Consider the following 25,011-nt stretch of genomic DNA (forward strand, 5'->3'; position numbering starts at 1 on the left):
TTTTAAGGAAGATGCCAGGCTAGCTCAGTTCGGTAGAGCATGAGCCTCTTAATCTCAGGGTCGTGGTTTCGAGCCCCACGTTGGGCTATGGAGCTTTTGAGATTCGGAAGTGAGCACCAGCAAGCAGATCAAAGTCTTAGCTTAAAAGACTCCTTATTAAAGGATACTACAGAGCAAATACATTCCATAGAGTTCATACACACCAAGCAAACATCAACGGCTGATCAGAAAATTATATATATATTGAACCCATCAATTTGTCTAGATTATCTAGTTTAACTAGAATGGAAAACTGCAAGAGATTGAATCCCTAACCAATGACAAGCGTCGGTTTGATCTTCTTGCGAAATAATTGGACAACATGGTTCAGGGTGTTTTTGTTCACGGAACTTGTGCGGAAAACATGAAAGGTAAAACTTATTCTGTAATCTCATCATTATCTCAGACCTAGGTTGTTTTCATACAAGAGGGTTTTACTTGTCATGAAACATATTTCTTGCATTCTAACATTTCTATTGTGATGGGAAGTTATGAGGAAGAAGTCCGGCCAGCTCATTTCGGTAGAGCATGAGACTCTTAATCTCAGGGTCGTGGTTTCGAGCCCCACGTTGGGCTATGGAGCTTTTGAGATTCGGAATTGATCACCAGCATGCAGAGCAAAGTCTTAGCTTAAAAGACTCCTTATTAAAGGATACTTCAGAGCAAATACATTCCATAGAGTTCACACACACCAAGCAAACATCAACGGCTGATCAGAATATTATATATATATTAAACCCATCAATTTGTCTAGATTATATAGCTAAACTAGAATGGAAAACTGCAAGAGACTGAATCCCTAACCAATGACAAGCGTGTGTTTGATCTTCTTGCGAAAGAATTGGACAACATGGTTCAGGCGGTTTTTGTTCACGGAACTTGTGCTGAAAACATGAAAGGTAAAATTTATTCTTTAATCTCATCATTATCTCAGACCTAGGTTGTTTTCATACAAGAGGGTTTTACTTCTCATGAAACATATTTCTTGCATTCTAACATTTCTATTGTGATGGGAAGCTATGAGGAAGAAGCCCGGCCAGCTCATTTCGGTAGAGCATGAGACTCTTAATCTCAGGGTCGTGGTTTCGAGCCCCACGTTGGGCTATGGAGATTTTGAGATTCGGAATTGAGCACCAGCATGCAGATGAAAGTCTTAGCTTAAAAGACTCCTTATTAAAGGATACTTCAGAGCAAATACATTCCATAGAGTTCACACACACCAAGCAAACATCAACGTCTGATCAGTAAATTATATATATATTGAACCCATCAATTTGTCTAGATTATCTAGCCTAACTAGAATGGAAAACTGCAAGAGATTGAATCCCTAACCAATGACAAGCGTTGGTTTGATCTTCTTGCGAAAAAATTGGAAAACATGGTTCAGGTTGTTTTTGTTCACGGAACTTGTGCTCAAAAACATTAAAGGTAAAATGTATTCTGTAAACTGATCATTACCTCAGACCTAGGTTGTTTTCATACAAGAGGGTTTTACTTCTCATGAAACATATTTCTTGCATTCTAACATTTCTATTGTGATGGGAAGTTATAAAGAAGAAGCCCGGCTAGCTCAGTTCGGTAGAGCATGAGACTCTTAATCTCAGGGTCGTGGGTTCAAGCCCCACGTTGGGCTATGGAGCTTTTGAGATTCGGAATTGAGCACCAGCATGCAGATCAAAGTCTTAGCTTGAAAGACTCCTTATTAAAGGATACTTCAGAGCAAATACATTCCATAGAGTTCACACACACCAAGCAAACATCAACGTCTGATCAGAAAATTATATATATACTGAACCCATCAATTTGTCTAGATTATCTAGCTTAACTAGAATGGAAAACTGCAAGAGATTGAATCCCTAACCAATGACAAGCGTTGGTTTGGTCTTCTTGCGAAAGAATTGGACAACATGGTTCAGGGTGTTTTTGTTCACGGAACTTGTGCTGAAAACATTAAAGGTAAAACTTATTCTGTAATCTGATCATTATCTCAGACCTAGGTTGTTTTCATACAAGAGGGTTTTACTTCTCATGAAACATATTTCTTGCATTCTAACATTTCTATTGTGATGGGAAGTTATAAGGAAGATGCCAGGCTAGCTCAGTTCGGTAGAGCATGAGACTCTTAATCTCAGGGTCGTGGTTTCGAGCCCCACGTTGGGCTATGGAGCTTTTGAGATTCGGAATTGAGCACCAGCATGCAGATCAAAGTCTTAGCTTAAAAGACTCCTTATTAAAGGATACTACAGAGCAAATACATTCCATAGAGTTCACACACACCAAGCAAACATCAACGGCTGATCAGAATATTATATACATATTGAACCCATCAATTTGTCTAGATTATCTAGCCTAACTAGAAAGGAAAACTGCAAGAGATTGAATCCCTAACCAATGACAAGCGTGTGTTTGATCTTCTTGCGAAAGAATTGGACAACATGGTTCAGGCGGTTTTTGTTCACGGAACTTGTGCTCAAAAATATTAAATGTAAAACTTATTCTGTAATCTCATCATTATCTCAGACCTAGGTTGTTTTCATACAAGAAGGTTTTACTTCTCATGAAACATATTTCTTGCATTCTAACATTTCTATTGTGATGGGAAGTTATTTGGAAGAAGCGCCAGCTCAGTTCGGTAGAGCAGTGATTCTCAAATTGGGGTATGCGTACCCCTGGGGGTACTTGAAGGTACTCCAGGGGGTACTTGAGATTTTTTTTAAATATATTTAAAATAAGCATCCATTCAAAAATCCTTGAAAAATTGTTATTTAACATATATTCAATAAAATATAAGTGTAAGTTCATGAACTAAATTTTATATTCAGTAGGCTTTTCAATTTAATTATCCTAAAAAAACAGAGTCTCCCCCATACCGATGGTTTGACCCAACCTGGCACACGCCACCTGTCATCACCTGTCATCACCTGCCTTGAAAACTTCAAAAATGGAGTCGAGTTGAAGTGCAGCAGCAATGCTGCTGAAACACGGAGGGACAAGTACCAAAGATGGCGAAACCAGAGCAGAGAGCCTTCTCTAAACAACACCGTGAGAGCTAGTGCTTCTTCGGAGGGGCGCTAAAATGGAAAAGTTTTCCGTTGTGAAGGTAATGATTCATAACAATAAGTCTGCGTCTCTACCGGTACCCTTTCAAAATAAAAGCATGTAATACAAAAGCGGAAATTAAATTGTATGACCCTAAAGCGAGCAAATATGTCACAATAAAATAACAGAAAGACACTTCAATAATATTAACAATAACATAGATTGGGTTATTTACACTTTATGTTTTTTCTGTGGGGAGAGATTAGCCAGCAGTGGCATTAAGCCACCACATCTTCAGCGGTATCTCCAGACAAAACATGAAAGTCATGTTGGTAAGCCACCTGAGTTTTTTAAGAGGAAACTTTCTGAATTCAGGTCATCTCAAGACACGATGCGAAAAGCCTCCCCAAAACCCGGAAACAAGCTACCTGTCAGTATTCTTTTCAATCCTTAAAGAAGATATTTTAAGATGATGAATATTAAAAAAATATGTTTTGAGCTAATCTTTTATTTAAAACTAAGTTAATGATTTATTTTTTGGGAAGAAGTGTTTAGCTATAATTAAGTTCATGAGTTCAGTTTGAGAACATATCTTTATTATGATCCCAAAAGAGGTCACTTTAAGTTGATAATTATTTTGAGGTGCACAAATCTTTATTTATATTGAGATAATAATAAAAGTCTTTAGTTATTTTATATCTTTTTATTTCGTAATAGTTCAAGAGAGACCACTACAAATGAGCAATGTTATGGACATTGATGGAGTTTTAAATTTGAATGTGTCTAGTTACAAGGCTTAATACATCACATTACATCTTTCTTTCAACCAAAAATACTTTGCGCTGGTTAGGGGGTACTCGGCAGAATTTTTTCTTCGAAGGGGGTACTTCACTGAAAAAAGGTTGAGAACCACTGCGGTAGAGCATGACACTTTTAATCTCAGGGTCGTGGGTTCGAGCCCCACGTTGGGCTATGGAGATTTTAAGGTTAGGAATTGAGCACCAGCATGCAGATCAAAGTCTTATCTTAAAAGACTCCTTATTAAAGGATACTTCAGCGCAAATACATTCCATAGAGTTCACACACACCAAGCAAAAATCAACGTCTGATCAGAAAATTATATATATATTGAACCCATCAATTTGTCTAGATTATCTAGCTTAACTATAATGGAAAACTGCAAGAGATTGAATCCCTAACCAATGACAAGCGTGTGTTTGATCTTCTTGCGAAAGAATTGGACAACATGGTTCAGGCGGTTTTTGTTCACGTAACTTGTGGTCAAAAATATTAAAGATAAAACTTATTCTGTAAACTGATCATTACCTCAGACCTAGGTTGTTTTCATACAAGAGGGTTTTACTTCTCATGAAACATATTTCTTGCATTCTAACATTTCTATTGTGATGGGAAGTTATTTGGAAGAAGCGCCAGCTCAGTTTGATAGAGCATGACACTTTTAATCTCAGGGTCGTGGGTTCGAGCCCCACGTTGGGCTATGGAGCTTTTGAGATTCGGAATTGAGCACCAGCATGCAGATCAAAGTCTTAGCTTAAAAGACTCCTTATTAAAGGATACTTCAGAGAAAATACATTCCATAGAGTTCACACACACCAAGCAAACATCAACGGATGATCAGAAAATTATATATATATTGAACCCATCAAATTGTCTAGATTTTCTAGCCTTACTAGAATGGAAAACTGCAAGAGATTGAATCCCTAACCAATGACAAGCGTTGGTTTGATCTTCTTGCGAAATAATTGGACAACATGGTTCAGGTTGTTTTTGTTCACGGAACTTGTGCTCAAAAACATTAAAGGTAAAATGTATTCTGTAAACTGATCATTACCTCAGACCTAGGTTGTTTTCATACAAGAGGGTTTTACTTGTCATGAAACATATTTCTTGCATTCTAACATTTCTATTGTGATGGGAAGTTATGAGGAAGAAGCCCGGCTAGCTCATTTCGGTAGAGCATGAGACTCTTAATCTCAGGGTCGTGGTTTCGAGCCCCACGTTGGGCTATGGAGCTTTTGAGATTCGGAATTGAGCACCAGCATGCAGAGCAAAGTCTTAGCTTAAAAGACTCCTTATTAAAGGATACTTCAGAGCAAATACATTCCATAGAGTTCACACACACCAAGCAAACATCAACGGCTGATCAGAAAATTATATATATATTGAACCCATCAATTTGTCTAGATTATCTAGTTTAACTAGAATGGAAAACTGCAAGAGATTGAATCCCTAACCAATGACAAGCGTCGGTTTGATCTTCTTGCGAAATAATTGGACAACATGGTTCAGGGTGTTTTTGTTCACGGAACTTGTGCTGAAAACATGAAAGGTAAAACTTATTCTGTAATCTCATCATTATCTCAGACCTAGGTTGTTTTCAAACAAGAGGGTTTGACTTCTCATGAAACATATTTCTTGCATTCTAACATTTCTATTGTGATGGGAAGTTATGAGGAAGAAGCCCGGCCAGCTCATTTCGGTAGAGAATGAGACTCTTAATCTCAGGGTCGTGGGTTCGAGCCCCACGTTGGGCTATGGAGATTTTAAGGTTAGGAATTGAGCACCAGCATGCAGATCAAAGTCTTAGCTTAAAAGACTCCTTATTAAAGGATACTTCAGAGAAAATACATTCCATAGTGTTCACACACACCAAGCAAAAATCAACGTCTGATCAGAAAATTATATATATACTGAACCCATCAATTTGTCTAGATTATCTAGCTTAACTAGAATGGAAAACTGCAAGAGATTGAATCCCTAACCAATGACAAGCGTTGGTTTGGTCTTCTTGCGAAAGAATTGGACAACATGGTTCAGGGTGTTTTTGTTCACAGAACTTGTGCTGAAAACATTAAAGGTAAAACTTATTCTGTAATCTGATCATTATCTCAGACCTAGGTTGTTTTCATACAAGAGGGTTTTACTTGTCATGAAACATATTTCTTGCATTCTAACATTTCTATTGTGATGGGAAGTTATAAGGAAGAAGCCCGGCTAGCTCAGTTCGGTAGAGCATGAGACTCTTAATCTCAGGGTCGTGGTTTCGAGCCCCACGTTGGGCTATGGAGCTTTTGAGATTCGGAATTGAGCACCAGCATGCAGAGCAAAGTCTTAGCTTAAAAGACTCCTTATTAAAGGATAATTCAGAGCAAATACATTCCATAGAGTTCACACACACCAAGCAAACATCAACGGCTGATCAGAAAATTATATATATATTGAACCCATCAATTTGTCTAGATTATCTAGTTTAACTAGAATGGAAAACTGCAAGAGATTGAATCCCTAACCAATGACAAGCGTCGGTTTGATCTTCTTGCGAAATAATTGGACAACATGGTTCAGGGTGTTTTTGTTCACGGAACTTGTGCGGAAAACATGAAAGGTAAAACTTATTCTGTAATCTCATCATTATCTCAGACCTAGGTTGTTTTCATACAAGAGGGTTTTACTTGTCATGAAACATATTTCTTGCATTCTAACATTTCTATTGTGATGGGAAGTTATGAGGAAGAAGTCCGGCCAGCTCATTTCGGTAGAGCATGAGACTCTTAATCTCAGGGTCGTGGTTTCGAGCCCCACGTTGGGCTATGGAGATTTTGACATTTGGAATTGAGCACCAGCATGCAGATCAAAGTCTTAGCTTAAAAGACTCCTTATTAAAGGATACTTCAGAGCAAATACATTCCATAGAGTTCACACACACCAAGCAAACATCAACGGCTGATCAGAAAATTATATATATATTAAACCCATCAATTTGTCTAGATTATATAGCTAAACTAGAATGGAAAACTGCAAGAGCTTGAATCCCTAACCAATGACAAGCGTGTGTTTGATCTTCTTGCGAAAGAATTGGACAACATCGTTCAGGCGGTTTTTGTTCACGGAACTTGTGCTCAAAAATATTAAATGTAAAAGTTATTCTGTAATCTCATCATTATCTCAGACCTAGGTTGTTTTCATACAAGAAGGTTTTACTTCTCATGAAACATATTTCTTGCATTCTAACATTTCTTTTATGATGGGAAGTTATTTGGAAGAAGCGCCAGCTCAGTTCGATAGAGCATGACACTCTTAATCTCAGGGTCGTGGGTTCGAGCCCCACGTTGGGCTACGGAGATTTTAAGGTTAGGAATTGAGCACCAGCATGCAGATGAAAGTCTTGGCTTAAAAGACTCCTTATTAAAGGAAACATCAGAGGATATACATTCCATAGGGTTCACACACACCAAGCAAACATCAACGGCTGATCAGAATATTATACATATATTAAACCCATCAATTTGTCTAGATTATATAGCTTAACTAGAATGGAAAACTGCAAGAGATTGAATCCCTAACCAATGTCAATCGTGTGTTTGATCTTCTTGCGAAAGAATTGGACAACATGGTTCAGGCGGTTTTTGTTCACGGAACTTGTGCTCAAAAACATTAAAGGTAAAACTTATTCTGTAATCTCATCATTATCTCAGACCTAGGTTGTTTTCATACAAGAAGGTTTTACTTCTCATGAAACATATTTCTTGCATTCTAACGTTTCTATTGTGATGGGAAGTTATTTGGAAGAAGCGCCAGCTCAGTTCGGTAGAGCATGACACTTTTAATCTCAGGGTCGTGGGTTCGAGCCCCACGTTGGGCTATGGAGATTTTAAGGTTAGGAATTGAGCACCAGCGTGCAGATGAAAGTCTTGGCTTAAAAGACTCCTTATTAAAGGAAACATCAGAGGATATACATTCCATAGGGTTCACACACACCAAGCAAACATCAACGGCTGATCAGAATATTATACATATATTTAACTCATCAATTTGTCTAGATTATGTAGCTAAACTAGAATGGAAAACTGCAAGAGATTGAATCCCTAACCAATGACAAGCGTTGGTTTGGTCTTCTTGCGAAAGAATTGGACAACATGGTTCAGGGTGTTTTTGTTCACGGAATTTGTGCTGAAAACATTAAAGGTAAAACTTATTCTGTAATCTGATCATTATCTCAGACATAGGTTGTTTTCATACAAGAGGGTTTTACTTGTCATGAAACATATTTCTTGCATTCTAACATTTCTATTGTGATGGGAAGTTATAAGGAAGAAGCCCGGCTAGCTCACTTCGGTAGAGCATGAGACTCTTAATCTCAGGGTCGTGGTTTCGAGCCCCACGTTGGTCTATGGAGCTTTTGAGATTCGGAATTGAGCACCAGCATGCAGAGCAAAGTCTTAGCTTAAAAGACTCCTTATTAAAGGATACTTCAGAGCAAATACATTCCATAGAGTTCACACACACCAAGCAAACATCAACGGCTGATCAGAAAATTATATATATATTAAACCCATCAATTTGTCTAGATTATATAGCTAAACTAGAATGGAAAACTGAAAGAGATTGAATCCTTAACCAATGACAAGCGTTGGTTTGATCTTCTTGCGAAATAATTGGACAACATGGTTCAGGTTGTTTTTGTTCACGGAACTTGTGCTCAAAAACATTAAAGGTAAAATGTATTCTGTAAACTGATCATTACCTCAGACCTAGGTTGTTTTCATACAAGAGGGTTTTACTTCTCATGAAACATATTTCTTGCATTCTAATATTTCTTTTGTGATGGGAAGTTATAAGGAAGAAGCCTGGCTAGCTCAGTTCGGTAGATCATGAGACTCTTAATCTCAGGGTCGTGGGTTTGAGCCCCACGTTGGGCTATGGAGCTTTTGAGATTCGGAATTGAGCACCAGCATGCAGATCAAAGTCTTAGCTTAAAAGACTCCTTATTAAAGGATACTTCAAGGCAAATACATTCCATAGAGTTCACACACACCAAGCAAACATCAACGAATGATCAGAAAATTATATATATACTGAACCCATCAATTTGTCTAGATTATCTAGCTTAACTAGAATGGAAAACTGCAAGAGATTGAATCCCTAACCAATGACAAGCGTTGGTTTGGTCTTCTTGCGAAAGAATTGGACAACATGGTTCAGGGTGTTTTTGTTCACGGAACTTGTGCTGAAAACATTAAAGGTAAAATGTATTCTGTAATCTGATCATTATCTCAGACCTATGTGGTTTTCATACAAGAGGGTTTTACTTGTCATGAAACATATTTCTTGCATTCTAACATTTCTATTGTGATGGGAAGTAATAAGGAAGAAGCCCGGCTAGCTCAGTTCGGTAGAGCATGAGACTCTTAATCTCAGGGTCGTGGTTTCGAGCCCCACGTTGGGCTATGGAGCTTTTGAGATTCGGAATTGAGCACCAGCATGCAGATCAAAGTCTTAGCTTAAAAGACTCCTTATTAAAGGATACTTCAGAGCAAATACATTCCATAGAGTTCACACACACCAAGCAAACATCAACGGCTTATCAGAAAATTATATATATATTGAACCCATCAATTTGTCTAGATTATCTAGTTTAACTAGAATGGAAAACTGCAAGAGATTGAATCCCTAACCAATGACAAGCGTCGGTTTGATCTTCTTGCGAAATAATTGGACAACATGGTTCAGGGTGTTTTTGCTCACGGAGCTTGTGCGGAAAACATGAAAGGTAAAATTTATCCTGTAATCTCATCATTATCTCAGACCTAGGTTGTTTTCATACAAGAGGGTTTTACTTCTCATGAAACATATTTCTTGCATTCTAACATTTCTATTGTGATGGGAAGTTATGAGGAAGAAGCCCGGCCAGCTCATTTCGGTAGAGCATGACACTTTCAATCTCAGGGTCGTGGGTTCGAGCCCTACGTTGGGCTATGGAGATTTTAAGGTTAGGAATTGAGCACCAGCGTGCAGATGAAAGTCTTGGCTTAAAAGACTCCTTATTAAAGGAAACATCAGAGGATATACATTCCATAGTGTTCGCACACACCAAGCAAACATCAACGGCTGATCAGAATATTATACATATATTAAACTCATCAATTTGTCTAGATTATATAGCTAAACTAGAATGGAAAACTGCAAGAGATTGAATCCCTAACCAATGACAAGCGTTGGTTTGGTCTTCTTGCGAAAGAATTGGACAACATGGTTCAGGGTGTTTTTGTTCACGGAACTTGTGCTGAAAACATTAAAGGTAAAACTTATTCTGTAATCTGATCATTATCACAGACCTAGGTTGTTTTCATACAAGAGGGTTTTACTTGTCATGAAACATATTTCTTGCATTCTAACATTTCTATTGTGATGGGAAGTTATAAGGAAGAAGCCCGGCTAGCTCAGTTCGGTAGAGCATGAGACTCTTAATCTCAGGGTCGTGTTTTCGAGCCCCACGTTGGGCTATGGAACTTTTGAGATTCGGAATTGAGCACCAGCATGCAGATCAAAGTCTTAGCTTAAAAGACTCCTTATTAAAGAATACTTCAGAGAAAATACATTCCATAGAGTTCACACACACCAAGCAAACATCAACGGCTGATCAGAAAATTATATATATATTAAACCCATCAATTTGTCTAGATTTAATAGCTAAACTAGAATGGAAAACTGCAAGAGATTGAATCCCTAACCAATGACAAGCGTTGGTTTGATCTTCTTGCGAAATAATTGGACAAAATGGTTCAGGTTGTTTTTGTTCACGGAACTTGTGCTGAAAACATTAAAGGTAAAACTTATTCTGTAATCTGATCATTATCTCAGACCTATGTTGTTTTCATACAAGAGGGTTTTACTTGTCATGAAACATATTTCTTGCATTCTAACATTTCTATTGTGATGGGAAGTTATAAGGAAGAAGCCCGGCTAGCTCAGTTCGGTAGAGCATGAGACTCTTAATCTCAGGGTCGTGTTTTCGAGCCCCACGTTGGGCTATGGAGCTTTTGAGATTCGGAATTGAGCACCAGCATGCAGATCAAAGTCTTAGCTTAAAAGACTCCTTATTAAAGAATACTTCAGAGAAAATACATTCCATAGAGTTCACACACACCAAGCAAACATCAACGGCTGATCAGAAAATTATATATATATTAAACCCATCAATTTGTCTAGATTTAATAGCTAAACTAGAATGGAAAACTGCAAGAGATTGAATCCCTAACCAATGACAAGCGTTGGTTTGATCTTCTTGCGAAAGAATTGGACAACATGGTTCAGGCAGTTTTTGTTCACGGAACTTGTGCTCAAAAATATTAAAGGTAAAACTTATTCGGTAATCGCATCATTATCTCAGACCTAGGTTGTTTTCATACAAGAGGGTTTTACTTCTCATGAAACATATTTCTTGCATTCTAACATTTCTATTATGATGGGAAGTTATTTGGAAGAAGCGCCAGCTAGCTCAGTTCGGTAGAGCATGACACTTTTAATCTCAGGGTCGTGGGTTCGAGCCCCACGTTGGGCTATGGAGCTTTTGAGATTCGGAATTGAGCACCAGCATGCAGATCAAAGTCTTAGCTTAAAAGACTCCTTATTAAAGGAAACATCAGAGGATATACATTCCATAGGGTTCACACACACCAAGCAAACATCAACGGCTGATCAGAAAATTATATATATACTGAACCCATCATTTTGTCTAGATTATCTAGCTTAACTAGAATGGAAAACTGCAAGAGATTGAATCCCTAACCAATGACAAGCGTTGGTTTGGTCTTCTTGCAAAAGAATTGGACAACATGGTTCAGGGTGTTTTTGTTCACGGAACTTGTGCTAAAAACATTAAAGGTAAAATGTATTCTGTAAACTGATCATTACCTCAGACCTAGGTTGTTTTCATACAAGAGGGTTTTTAACTTCTCATGAAACATATTTCTTGCATTCTAACATTTCTTTTGTGATGGGAAGTTATAAGGAAGAAGCCCGGCTAGCTCAGTTCGGTAGAGCATGACACTTTTAATCTCAGGGTTGTGGGTTCGAGCCCCACGTTGGGCTATGGAGATTTTAAGGTTAGGAATTGAGCACCAGCATGCAGATCAAAGTCTTATCTTAAAAGACTCCTTATTAAAGGATACTTCAGAGCAAATATATTCCATAGAGTTCACACACACCAAGCAAACATCAACGGCTGATCAGAATATTATATATATATTAAACCCATCAATTTGTCTAGATTATATAGCTAAACTAGAATGGAAAACTGCAAGAGATTGAACCCCTAACCAATGACAAGCTTGTGTTTGATCTTCTTGCGAAAGAATTGGACAACATGGTTCAGGCGGTTTTTGTTCACGGAACTTGTGCTGAAAACATGAAAGGTAAAACTTATTCTGTAATCTCATCATTATCTCAGACCTAGGTTGTTTTCATACAAGAGGGTTTTACTTCTCATGAAACATATTTCTTGCATTCTAACATTTCTATTGTGATGGGAAGTTATGAGGAAGATGCCAGGCTAGCTCAGTTCGGTAGAGCATGAGACTCATAATTTCAGGTTCGTGGTTTCGAGCCCCACGTTGGGCTATGGAGCTTTTGAGATTCGGAATTGAGCACCAGCATGCAGATCAAAGTCTTAGCTTAAAAGACTCCTTATTAAAGGATACTACAGAGCAAATACATTCCATAGAGTTCACACACACCAAGCAAACATCAACGGCTGATCAGAATATTATATACATATTAAACCCATCAATTTGTCTAGATTATATAGCTAAACTAGAATGGAAAACTGCAAGAGATTGAATCCCTAACCAATGACAAGCGTGTGTTTGATCTTCTTGCGAAAGAATTGGACAACATGGTTCAGGCAGTTTTTGTTCACGGAACTTGTGCTCAAAAATATTAAAGGTAAAACTTATTCGGTAATCGCATCATTATCTCAGACCTAGGTTGTTTTCATACAAGAGGGTTTTACTTCTCATGAAACATATTTCTTGCATTCTAACATTTCTATTATGATGGGAAGTTATTTGGAAGAAGCGCCAGCTAGCTCAGTTCGGTAGAGCATGACACTTTTAATCTCAGGGTCGTGGGTTCGAGCCCCACGTTGGGCTATGGAGCTTTTGAGATTCGGAATTGAGCACCAGCATACAGATCAAAGTCTTAGCTTAAAAGACTCCTTATTAAAGAATACTTCAGAGAAAATACGTTCCATAGAGGTCACACACACCAAGCAAACATCAACGGCTGATCAGAAAATTATATATATACTGAACCCATCATTTTGTCTCGATCATCTAGCTTAACTAGAATGGAAAACTGCAAGAGATTGAATCCCTAACCAATGACAAGCGTTGGTTTGGTCTTCTTGCGAAAGAATTGGACAACATGGTTCAGGGTGTTTTTGTTCACGGAACTTGTGCTGAAAACATTAAAGGTAAAACTTATTCTGTAATCTGATCATTATCTCAGACCTATGTTGTTTTCATACAAGAGGGTTTTACTTGTCATGAAACATATTTCTTGCATTCTAACATTTCTATTGTGATGGGAAGTTATAAGGAAGAAGCCCGGCTAGCTCAGTTCGGTAGATTATGAGACTCTTAATTTCAGGGTCGTGGTTTCGAGCCCCACGTTGGGCTATGGAGCTTTTGAGATTCGGAATTGAGCACCAGCATGCAGATCAAAGTCTTAGCTTAAAAGACTCCTTATTAAAGGATACTTCAGAGCAAATACATTCCATAGAGTTCACACACACCAAGCAAACATCAACGGCTGATCAGAAAATTATATATATACTGAACCCATCAATTTGTCTAGATTATCTAGCTTAACTAGAATGGAAAACTGCAAGAGATTGAATCCCTAACCAATGACAAGCGTTGGTTTGGTCTTCTTGCGAAAGAATTGGACAACATGGTTCAGGGTGTTTTTGTTCACGGAACTTGTGCTGAAAACATTAAAGGAAAAATTTATTCTGTAATCTGATCATTATCTCAGACCTATGTTGTTTTCATACAAGAGGGTTTTACTTGTCATGAAACATATTTCTTGCATTCTAACATTTCTATTGTGATGGGAAGTTATAAGGAAGAAACCCGGCTAGCTCAGTTCGGTAGAGCATGAGACTCTTAATTTCAGGTTCGTGGTTTCGAGCCCCACGTTGGGCTATGGACCGTTTGAGATTCGGAATTGAGCACCAGCATGCAGATCAAAGTCTTAGCTTAAAAGACTCCTTATTAAAGGATACTACAGAGCAAATACATTCCATAGAGTTCACACACACCAAGCAAACATCAACGGCTGATCAGAATATTATATACATATTAAACCCATCAATTTGTCTAGATTATATAGCTAAACTAGAATGGAAAACTGCAAGAGATTGAATCCCTAACCAATGACAAGCGTGTGTTTGATCTTCTTGCGAAAGAATTGGACAACATGGTTCAGGCAGTTTTTGTTCACGGAACTTGTGCTCAAAAATATTAAAGGTAAAACTTATTCGGTAATCGCATCATTATCTCAGACCTAGGTTGTTTTCATACAAGAGGGTTTTACTTCTCATGAAACATATTTCTTGCATTCTAACATTTCTATTATGATGGGAAGTTATTTGGAAGAAGCGCCAGCTAGCTCAGTTCGGTAGAGCATGACACTTTTAATCTCAGGGTTGTGGGTTCGAGCCCCACGTTGAGCTATGGAGCTTTTGAGATTCGGAATTGAGCACCAGCATGCAGATCAAAGTCTTAGCTTAAAAGACTCCTTATTAAAGAATACTTCAGAGAAAATACGTTCCATAGAGGTCACACACACCAAGCAAACATCAACGGCTGATCAGAAAATTATATATATACTGAACCCATCATTTTGTCTAGATTAACTAGCTTAACTAGAATGGAAAACTGCAAGAGATTGAATCCCTAACCAATGACAAGCGTTGGTTTGGTCTTCTTGCGAAAGAATTGGACAACATGGTTCAGGGTGTTTTTGTTCACGGAACTTGTGCTGAAAACATTAAAGGTAAAACTTATTCTGTAATCTGATCATTATCTCAGACCTATGTTGTTTTCATACAAGAGGGTTTTACTTGTCATGAAACATATTTCTTGCATTCTAACATTTCTATTGTGATGGGAAGTTATAAGGAAGAAGCCCGGCTAGCTCAGTTCGGTAGAGCATGAGACTCTTAATTTCAGGGTCGTGGTTTCGAGCCCCACGTTGGGCTATGGAGCTTTTGAGATTCGGAATTGAGCACCAGCATGCAGATCAAAGTCTTAGCTTAAAAGACTCCTTATTAAAGGATACTTCAGAGCAAATACATTCCATAGACTTCACACACACCAAGCAAACATCAACGAATGATCAGAAAATTATATATATACTGAACCCATCAATTTGTCTAGATTATCTAGCTTAACTAGAATGGAAAACTGCAAGAGATTGAATCCCTAACCAATGACAAGCGTTGGTTTGGTCTTCTTGCGAAAGAATTGGACAACATGGTTCAGGGTGTTTTTGTTCACGGAACTTGTGCTGAAAACATTAAAGGTAAAACTTATTCTGTAATCTGATCATTATCTCAGACCTATGTTGTTTTCATACAAGAGGGTTTTACTTGTCATGAAACATATTTCTTGCATTCTAACATTTCTATTGTGATGGGAAGTTATAAGGAAGAAACCCGGCTAGCTCAGTTCGGTAGAGCATGAGACTCTTAATTTCAGGGTCGTGGTTTCGAGCCCCACGTTGGGCTATGGAGCTTTTGAGATTCGGAATTGAGCACCAGCATGCAGATCAAAGTCTTAGCTTAAAAGACTCCTTATTAAAGGATACTACAGAGCAAATACATTCCATAGAGTTCACACACACCAAGCAAACATCAACGGCTGATCAGAAAATTATATATATATTGAACCCATCAATTTGTCTAGTTTAACTAGAATGGAAAACTGCAAGAGATTGAATCCCTAACCAATGACAAGCGTCGGTTTGATCTTCTTGCGAAAGAATTGGACAACATGGTTCAGGCGGTGTTTGTTCACAGAACTTGTGCTCAAAAATATTAAATGTAAAACATATTGTCTAATCTCATCATTATCTCAGACCTAGGTTGTTTTCATACAAGAAGGTTTTACTTCTCATGAAACATATTTCTTGCATTCTAACATTTCTATTGTGATGGGAAGTTATTTGGAAGAAGCGCCAGCTCAGTTCTGTAGAGCATGACACTTTTAATCTCAGGGTTGTGGGTTCGAGCCCCACGTTGGGCTATGGAGATTTTAAGGTTAGGAATTGAGCACCAGCATGCAGATCAAAGTCTTATCTTAAAAGACTCCTTATTAAAGGATACTTCAGAGCAAATACATTCCATAGAGTTCACACACACCAAGCAAACATCAACGGCTGATCAGAATATTATATATATATTAAACCCATCAATTTGTCTACATTATATAGCTAAACTAGAATGGAAAACTGCAAGAGATTGAACCCCTAACCAATGACAAGCGTGTGTTTGATCTTCTTGCGAAAGAATTGGACAACATGGTTCAGGCGGTTTTTGTTCACGGAACTTGTGCTGAAAACATGAAAGGTAAAACTTATTCTGTAATCTCATCATTATCTCAGACCTAGGTTGTTTTCATACAAGAGGGTTTTACTTCTCATGAAACATATTTCTTGCATTCTAACATTTCTATTGTGATGGGAAGTTATAAGGAAGATGCCAGGCTAGCTCAGTTCGGTAGAGCATGAGACTCTTAATTTCAGGTTCGTGGTTTCGAGCCCCACGTTGGGCTATGGAGCTTTTGAGATTCGGAATTGAGCACCAGCATGCAGATCAAAGTCTTAGCTTAAAAGACTCCTTATTAAAGGATACTTCAGAGAAAATACATTCCATAGTGTTCACACACACCAAGCAAACATCAACGGCTGATCAGAAAATTATATATATATTGAACCCATCAATTTGTCTAGATTATCTAGCTTAACTAGAATGGAAAACTGCAAGAGATTGAATCCCTAACCAATGACAAGCGTTGGTTTGGTCTTCTTGCGAAAGAATTGGACAACATGGTTCAGGGTGTTTTTGTTCACGGAACTTGTGCTGAAAACATTAAAGGTAAAACTTATTCTGTAATCTGATCATTATCTCAGACCTATGTTGTTTTCATACAAGAGGGTTTTACTTGTCATGAAACATATTTCTTGCATTCTAACATTTCTATTGTGATGGGAAGTTATAAGGAAGAAACCCGGCTAGCTCAGTTCGGTAGAGCATGAGACTCTTAATTTCAGGGTCGTGGTTTCGAGCCCGACGTTGGGCTATGGAGCTTTTGAGATTCGGAATTGAGCACCAGCATGCAGATCAAAGTCTTAGCTTAAAAGACTCCTTATTAAAGGATACTTCAGAGCAAATACATTCCATAGAGTTCACACACACCAAGCAAACATCAACGGCTGATCAGAAAATTATATATATATTAAACCCATCAATTTATCTAGATTATATAGCTAAACTAGATTGGAAAACTGCAAGAGAATGAATCCCTAACCAATGACAAGCGTGTGTTTGATCTTCTTGCGAAAGAATTGGACAACATGGTTCAGGCAGTTTTTGTTCACGGAACTTGTGCTCAAAAATATTAAAGGTAAATCTTATTCGGTAATCGCATCATTATCTCAGACCTAGGTTGTTTTCATACAAGAGGGTTTTACTTCTCATGAAACATATTTCTTGCATTCTAACATTTCTATTATGATGGGAAGTTATTTGGAAGAAGCGCCAGCTCAGTTCGATAGAGCATGACACTCTTAATCTCAGGGTCGTGGGTTCGAGCCCCACGTTGGGCTACGGAGATTTTAAGGTTAGGAATTGAGCACCAGCATGCAGATGAAAGTCTTGGCTTAAAAGACTCCTTATTAAAGGAAACATCAGAGGATATACATTCCATAGGGTTCACACACACCAAGCAAACATCAACGGCTGATCAGAATATTATACATATATTAAACCCATCAATTTGTCTAGATTATATAGCTAAACTAGAATTGAAAACTGCAAGAGATTGAATCCCTAACCAATTACAAGCGTTGGTTTGGTCTTCTTGCGAAAGAATTGGACAACATGGTTCAGGGTGTTTTTGTTCACGGAACTTGTGCTGAAAACATTAAAGGTAAAACTTATTCTGTAATCTGATCATTATCTCAGACCTAGGTTGTTTTCATACAAAAGGGTTTTACTTGTCATGAAACATATTTCTTGCATTCTAACATTTCTATTGTGATGGGAAGTTATAAGGAAGAAGCCCGGCTAGCTCAGTTCGGTAGAGCATGAGACTCATAATCTCAGGGTCGTGTGTTCAAGCCCCACGTTGGGCTATGGAGCTTTTGAGATTCGGAATTGAGCACCAGCATGCAGATCAAAGTCTTAGCTTAAAAGACTCCTTATTAAAGGATACTTCAGAGCAAATACATTCCATAGAGTTCACAAACACCAAGCAAACATCAACGGCTGATCAGAATATTATATATATATTAAACCCATCAATTTGTCTAGATTATATAGCTAAACTAGAATGGAAAACTGCAAGAGATTGAATCCCTAACCAATGACAAGCATGTGTTTGATCTTCTTGCGAAAGAATTGGACAACATGGTTCAGGGTGTTTTTGTTCACGGAACTTGTGCTCAAAAATATTAAATGTAAAACTTATTCTGTAATCTCATCATTATCTCAGACCTAGGTTGTTTTGATACAAGAAGGTTTTACTTCTCATGAAACATATTTCTTGCATTCTAACATTTCTATTGTGATGGGAAGTTATAAGGAAGAAGCCCGTCTAGCTCAGTTCGGTAGAGCATTACACTTTTAATTTCAGGGTCGTGGGTTCGAGCCCCACGTTGGGCTATGGACCTTTTGAGATTCGGAATTGAGCACCAGCATGCAGATCAAAGTCTTAGCTTAAAAGACTCCTTATTAAAGAATACTTCAGAGAAAATACATTCCATGGAGTTCACACACACCAAGCAGACATCAACGGCTGATCAGAAAATTATATATATACTGAACCCATCAATTTGTCTAGATTATCTAGCTTAACTAGAATGGAAAACTGCAAGAGATTGAATCCCTAACCAATGACAAGCGTTGGTTTGGTCTTCTTGCGAAAGAATTGGACAACATGGTTCAGGGTGTTTTTGTTCACGGAACTTGTGCTGAAAACATTAAAGGTAAAACTTATTCTGTAATCTGATCATTATCTCAGACCTATGTTGTTTTCATACAAGAGGGTTTTACTTGTCATGAAACATATTTCTTGCATTCTAACATTTCTATTGTGATGGGAAGTTATAAGGAAGAAGCCCGGCTAGCTCAGTTCGGTAGAGCATGAGACTCTTAATTTCAGGGTCGTGGTTTCGAGACCCACGTTGGGCTATGGAGCTTTTGAGATTCGGAATTGAGCACCAGCATGCAGATCAAAGTCTTAGCTTAAAAGACTCCTTATTAAAGGATACTTCAGAGCAAATACATTCCATAGAGTTCACACACACCAAGCAAACATCAACGAATGATCAGAAAATTATATATATACTGAACCCATCAATTTGTCTAGATTATATAGCTTAACTAGAATGGAAAACTGCAAGAGATTGAATCCCTAACCAATGACAAGCGTTGGTTTGGTCTTCTTGCGAAAGAATTGGACAACATGGTTCAGGGTGTTTTTGTTCACGGAACTTGTGCTGAAAACATTAAAGGTAAAATTTATTCTGTAATCTCATCATTATCTCAGACCTAGGTTGTTTTCATACAAGAGGGTTTTACTTCTCATGAAACATATTTCTTGCATTCTAACATTTCTATTGTGATGGGAAGTTATAAGGAAGAAGCCCGGCTAGCTCAGTTCGGTAGAGCATGAGACTCTTAATTTCAGGGTCGTGGTTTCGAGACCCACGTTGGGCTATGGAGCTTTTGAGATTCGGAATTGAGCACCAGCATGCAGATCAAAGTCTTAGCTTAAAAGACTCCTTATTAAAGGATACTTCAGAGCAAATACATTCCATAGAGTTCACACACACCAAGCAAACATCAACGAATGATCAGAAAATTATATATATACTGAACCCATCAATTTGTCTAGATTATCTAGCTTAACTAGAATGGAAAACTGCAAGAGATTGAATCCCTAACCAATGACAAGCGTTGGTTTGGTCTTCTTGCGAAAGAATTGGACAACATGGTTCAGGGTGTTTTTGTTCACGGAACTTGTGCTGAAAACATTAAAGGTAAAATTTATTCTGTAATCTGATCATTATCTCAGACCTATGTTGTTTTCATACAAGAGGGTTTTACTTGTCATGAAACATATTTCTTGCATTCTAACATTTCTATTGTGATGGGAAGTTATAAGGAAGAAGCCCGGCTAGCTCAGTTCGGTAGAGCATGAGACTCTTAATTTCAGGGTCGTGGTTTCGAGCCCCACGTTGGGCTATGGAGCTTTTGAGATTCGGAATTGAGCACCAGCATGCAGATCAAAGTCTTAGCTTAAAAGACTCCTTATTAAAGGATACTTCAGAGCAAATACAGTCCATAGAGTTCACACACACCAAGCAAACATCAACGGCTGATCAGAAAATTATATATATATTGAACCCATCAATTTGTCTAGATTATCTAGTTTAACTAGAATGGAAAACTGCAAGAGATTGAATCCCTAACCAATGACAAGCGTCGGTTTGATCTTCTTGCGAAATAATTGGACAACATGGTTCAGGGTGTTTTTGTTCACGGAACTTGTGCTGAAAACATGAAAGATAAAATTTATTCTGTAATCTCATCATTATCTCAGACCTAGGTTGTTTTCATACAAGAGGGTTTTACTTCTCATGAAACATATTTCTTGCATTCTAACATTTCTATTGTGATGGGAAGTTATAAGGAAGAAGCCCGGCTAGCTCAGTTCGGTAGAGCATGAGACTCTTAATTTCAGGGTCGTGGTTTCGAGCCCCACGTTGGGCTATGGAGCTTTTGAGATTCGGAATTGAGCACCAGCATGCAGATCAAAGTCTTAGCTTAAAAGACTCCTTATTAAAGGATACTTCAGAGAAAATACATTCCATAGAGTTCACACACACCAAGCAAACATCAACGGCTGATCAGAAAATTATATATATATTGAACCCATCAATTTGTCTAGATTATCTAGCTTAACTAGAATGGAAAACTGCAAGAGATTGAATCCCTAACCAATGACAAGCGTGTGTTTGATCTTCTTGCGAAAGAATTGGACAACATGGTTCAGGCGGTTTTTGTTCACAGAACTTGTGCTCAAAAATATTAAATGTAAAACATATTGTGTAATCTCATCATCATCTCAGACCTAGGTTGTTTTCATACAAGAAGGTTTTACTTCTCATGAAACATATTTCTTGCATTCTAACATTTCTATTGTGATGGGAAGTTATTTGGAAGAAGCGCCAGCTCAGTTCGGTAGAGCATGACACTTTTAATCTCAGGGTTGTGGGTTCGAGCCCCACGTTGGGCTTTGGAGATTTTAAGGTTAGGAATTGAGCACCAGCATGCAGATCAAAGTCTTAGCTTAAAAGACTCCTTATTAAAGGATACTTCAGAGCAAATACATTCCATAGAGTTCGCAAACATCAACGGCTCATCAGAATATTATATATTTATTAAACCCATCAATTTGTCTAGATTATATAGCTAAACTAGAATCGAAAACTGCAAGAGATTGAATCCCAAACCAATGACAAGCGTGTGTTTGATCTTCTTGCGAAAGAATTGGACAACATGGTTCAGGCAGTTTTTGTTCACGGAACTTGTGCTCAAAAATATTAAAGGTAAAACTTATTCGGTAATCGCATCATTATCTCAGACCTAGGTTGTTTTCATACAAGAGGGTTTTACTTCTCATGAAACATATTTCTTGCATTCTAACATTTCTATTATGATGGGAAGTTATTTGGAAGAAGCGCCAGCTCAGTTCGATAGAGCATGACACTCTTAATCTCAGGGTTGTGGGTTCAAGCCCCACGTTGGGCTATAGAGATTTTAAGTTAAGGAATTGAGCACCAGCATACAGATGCATGTCTTATCTTAAAAGACTCCTTATTAAAGGATACTAAAGAGAAAATACATTCCATAGAGTTCACACACACCAAGCAAACATCAACGGCTGATCAGATAATTATATATATATTGAACCCATCAATTTTTCTAGATTTTCTAGCCTAACTAGAATGGAAAACTGCAAGAGATTGAATCCCTAACCAATGACAAGCGTTGGTTTGATCTTCTTGCGAAATAATTGGACAACATGGTTCAGGTTGTTTTTCTTCACGGAACTTGTGCTCAAAAACATTAAAGGTAAAATGTATTCTGTAATCTGATCATTATCTCAGACCTAGGTTGTTTTCATACAAGAAGGTTTTACTTCTCATGAAACATATTTCTTGCATTCTAACATTTCTATTGTGATGGGAAGTTATTTGGAAGAAGCGCCAGCTCAGTCCGGTAGAGCATCACACTTTTAATTTCAGGGTCTTGGTTTCGAGCCCCATGTTGGGCTATGGAGCTTTTGAGATTCGGAATTGAGCACCAGCATGCAGATCAAAGCTTAGCTTAAAAGACTCCTTATTAAAGAATACTTCAGAGCAAATACATTCCATAGAGTTCACACACACCAAGCAAACATCAACGTCTGATCAGAAAATTATATATATACTGAACCCATCAATTTGTCTAGATTATCTAGCTTAACTAGAATGGAAAACTGCAAGAGATTGAATCCCTAACCAATGACAAGCGTTGGTTTGGTCTTCTTGCGAAAGAATTGGACAACATGGTTCAGGGTGTTTTTGTTCACGGAACTTGTGCTGAAAACATTAAAGGTAAAACTTATTCTGTAATCTGATCATTATCTCAGACCTATGTTGTTTTCATACAAGAGGGTTTTACTTGTCATGAAACATATTTCTTGCATTCTAACATTTCTATTGTGATGGGAAGTTATAAGGAAGAATCCCGGCTATCTCAGTTCGGTAGAGCATGAGACTCTTAATTTCAGGGTCGTGGTTTCGAGCCCCACGTTGGGCTATGGAGCTTTTGAGATTCGGAATTGAGCACCAGCATGCAGATCAAAGTCTTAGCTTAAAAGACTCCTTATTAAAGGATACTTCAGAGCAAATACATTCCATAGAGTTCACACACACCGAGCAAACTTCAACGGCTGATCAGAATATATTATATATATTAAACCCATCAATTTGTCTAGATTATATAGCTAAACTAGAATGGAAAACTGCAAGAGATTGAACCCCTAACCAATGACAAGCGTGTGTTTGATCTTCTTGCGAAAGAATTGGACAACATGGTTCAGGCGGTTTTTGTTCACGGAACTTGTGCTGAAAACATGAAAGGTAAAACTTATTCTGTAATCTCATCATTATCTCTGACCTAGGTTGTTTTCATACAAGAGGGTTTTACTTCTCATGAAACATATTTCTTGCATTCTAACATTTCTATTGTGATGGGAAGTTACAAGGAAGAAGCCCGGCTAGCTCAGTTCGGTAGAGCATGAGACTCTTAATTTCAGGGTCGTGGTTTCGAGCCCCACGTTGGGCTATGGAGCTTTTGAGATTCGGAATTGAGCACCAGCATGCAGATCAAAGTCTTAGCTTAAAAGACTCCTTATTAAAGGATACTTCAGAGCAAATACATTCCATAGAGTTCACACACACCAAGCAAACATCAACGGCTGATCAGAAAATTATATATATATTGAACCCATCAATTTGTCTAGATTATCTAGTTTAACTAGAATGGAAAACTGCAAGAGATTGAATCCCTAACCAATGACAAGCGTCGGTTTGATCTTCTTGCGAAATAATTGGACAACATGGTTCAGGGTGTTTTTGTTCACGGAACTTGTGCTGAAAACATGAAAGATAAAATTTATTCTGTAATCTCATCATTATCTCAGACCTAGGTTGTTTTCATACAAGAGGGTTTTACTTCTCATGAAACATATTTCTTGCATTCTAACATTTCTATTGTGATGGGAAGTTATGAGAGAAGCCCGGCCAGCTCAGTTCGGTAGAGCATGAGACTCTTAATCTCAGGGTCGTGGTTTCGAGCCCCACGTTGGGCTATGGAGATTTTGAGATTCTGAATTGAGCACCAGCATGCAGATCAAAGTCTTAGCTTAAAAGACTCCTTATTAAAGGATACTACAGAGCAAATACATTCCATAGAGTTCACACACACCAAGCAAACATCAACGGCTGATCAGAATATTATATACATATTAAACCCATCAATTTGTCTAGATTATTTAGCTTAACTAGAATGGAAAACTGCAAGAGATTGAATCCCTAACCAATGACAAGCGTTGGTTTGGTCTTCTTGCGAAAGAATTGGACAACATGGTTCAGGGTGTTTTTGTTCACGGAACTTGTGCTGAAAACATTAAAGGTAAAACTTATTCTGTAATCTGATCATTATCTCAGACCTAGGTTGTTTTCATACAAGAGGGTTTTACTTCTCATGAAACATATTTCTTGCATTCTAACATTTCTTTTGTGATGGGAAGTTATAAGGAAAATGCCAGGCTAGCTCAGTTCGGTAGAGCATGAGACTCTTAATCTCAGGGTGTGGTTTCGAGCCCCACGTTGGGCTATGGAGCTTTTGAGATTCGGAATTGAGCACCAGCATGCAGATCAAAGTCTTAGCTTAAAAGACTCCTTATTAAAGGATACTACAGAGCAAATACATTCCATAGAGTTCACACACACCAAGCAAACATCAACGGCTGATCAGAATATTATATACATATTAAACCCATCAATTTGTCTAGATTATATAGCTAAACTACAATGGAAAACTGCAAGAGATTGAATCCCTAACCAATGACAAGCTTGTGTTTGATCTTCTTGCGAAAGAATTGGACAACATGGTTCAGGCGGTTTTTGTTCACGGAACTTGTGCTCAAAAATATTAAAGGTAAAACTTATTCGGTAATCTCATCATTATCTCAGACCTATGTTGTTTTCATACAAGAGGGTTTTACTTGTCAT

General features: G+C 37.9%; 6 non-coding genes across 6 annotated transcripts; all 6 read left to right on the forward strand.

Annotated features, from left to right (window-relative positions):
• Window positions 1-1,598: 1,598 nt before the first annotated feature.
• Window positions 1,599-1,672, forward strand: trnak-cuu (transfer RNA lysine (anticodon CUU)). Its single transcript has one exon. It is a non-coding gene; the product is annotated as a tRNA-Lys (tRNA).
• Window positions 1,673-11,365: 9,693 nt separating this feature from the next.
• Window positions 11,366-11,440, forward strand: trnak-uuu (transfer RNA lysine (anticodon UUU)). Its single transcript has one exon. It is a non-coding gene; the product is annotated as a tRNA-Lys (tRNA).
• A 456-nt stretch (window positions 11,441-11,896) lies between these two features.
• Window positions 11,897-11,970, forward strand: trnak-uuu (transfer RNA lysine (anticodon UUU)). The gene has a single exon. It is a non-coding gene; the product is annotated as a tRNA-Lys (tRNA).
• Window positions 11,971-12,953: 983 nt separating this feature from the next.
• Window positions 12,954-13,028, forward strand: trnak-uuu (transfer RNA lysine (anticodon UUU)). The gene has a single exon. It is a non-coding gene; the product is annotated as a tRNA-Lys (tRNA).
• A 5,195-nt stretch (window positions 13,029-18,223) lies between these two features.
• On the forward strand, window positions 18,224-18,297 carry trnam-cau (transfer RNA methionine (anticodon CAU)). The gene has a single exon. It is a non-coding gene; the product is annotated as a tRNA-Met (tRNA).
• A 455-nt stretch (window positions 18,298-18,752) lies between these two features.
• Window positions 18,753-18,826, forward strand: trnak-uuu (transfer RNA lysine (anticodon UUU)). Its single transcript has one exon. It is a non-coding gene; the product is annotated as a tRNA-Lys (tRNA).
• Window positions 18,827-25,011: the final 6,185 nt, after the last annotated feature.

This window comes from Platichthys flesus, chromosome 20 (assembly GCF_949316205.1).
Source record: "Platichthys flesus chromosome 20, fPlaFle2.1, whole genome shotgun sequence".
Lineage (NCBI taxonomy): Eukaryota > Metazoa > Chordata > Actinopteri > Pleuronectiformes > Pleuronectidae > Platichthys > Platichthys flesus.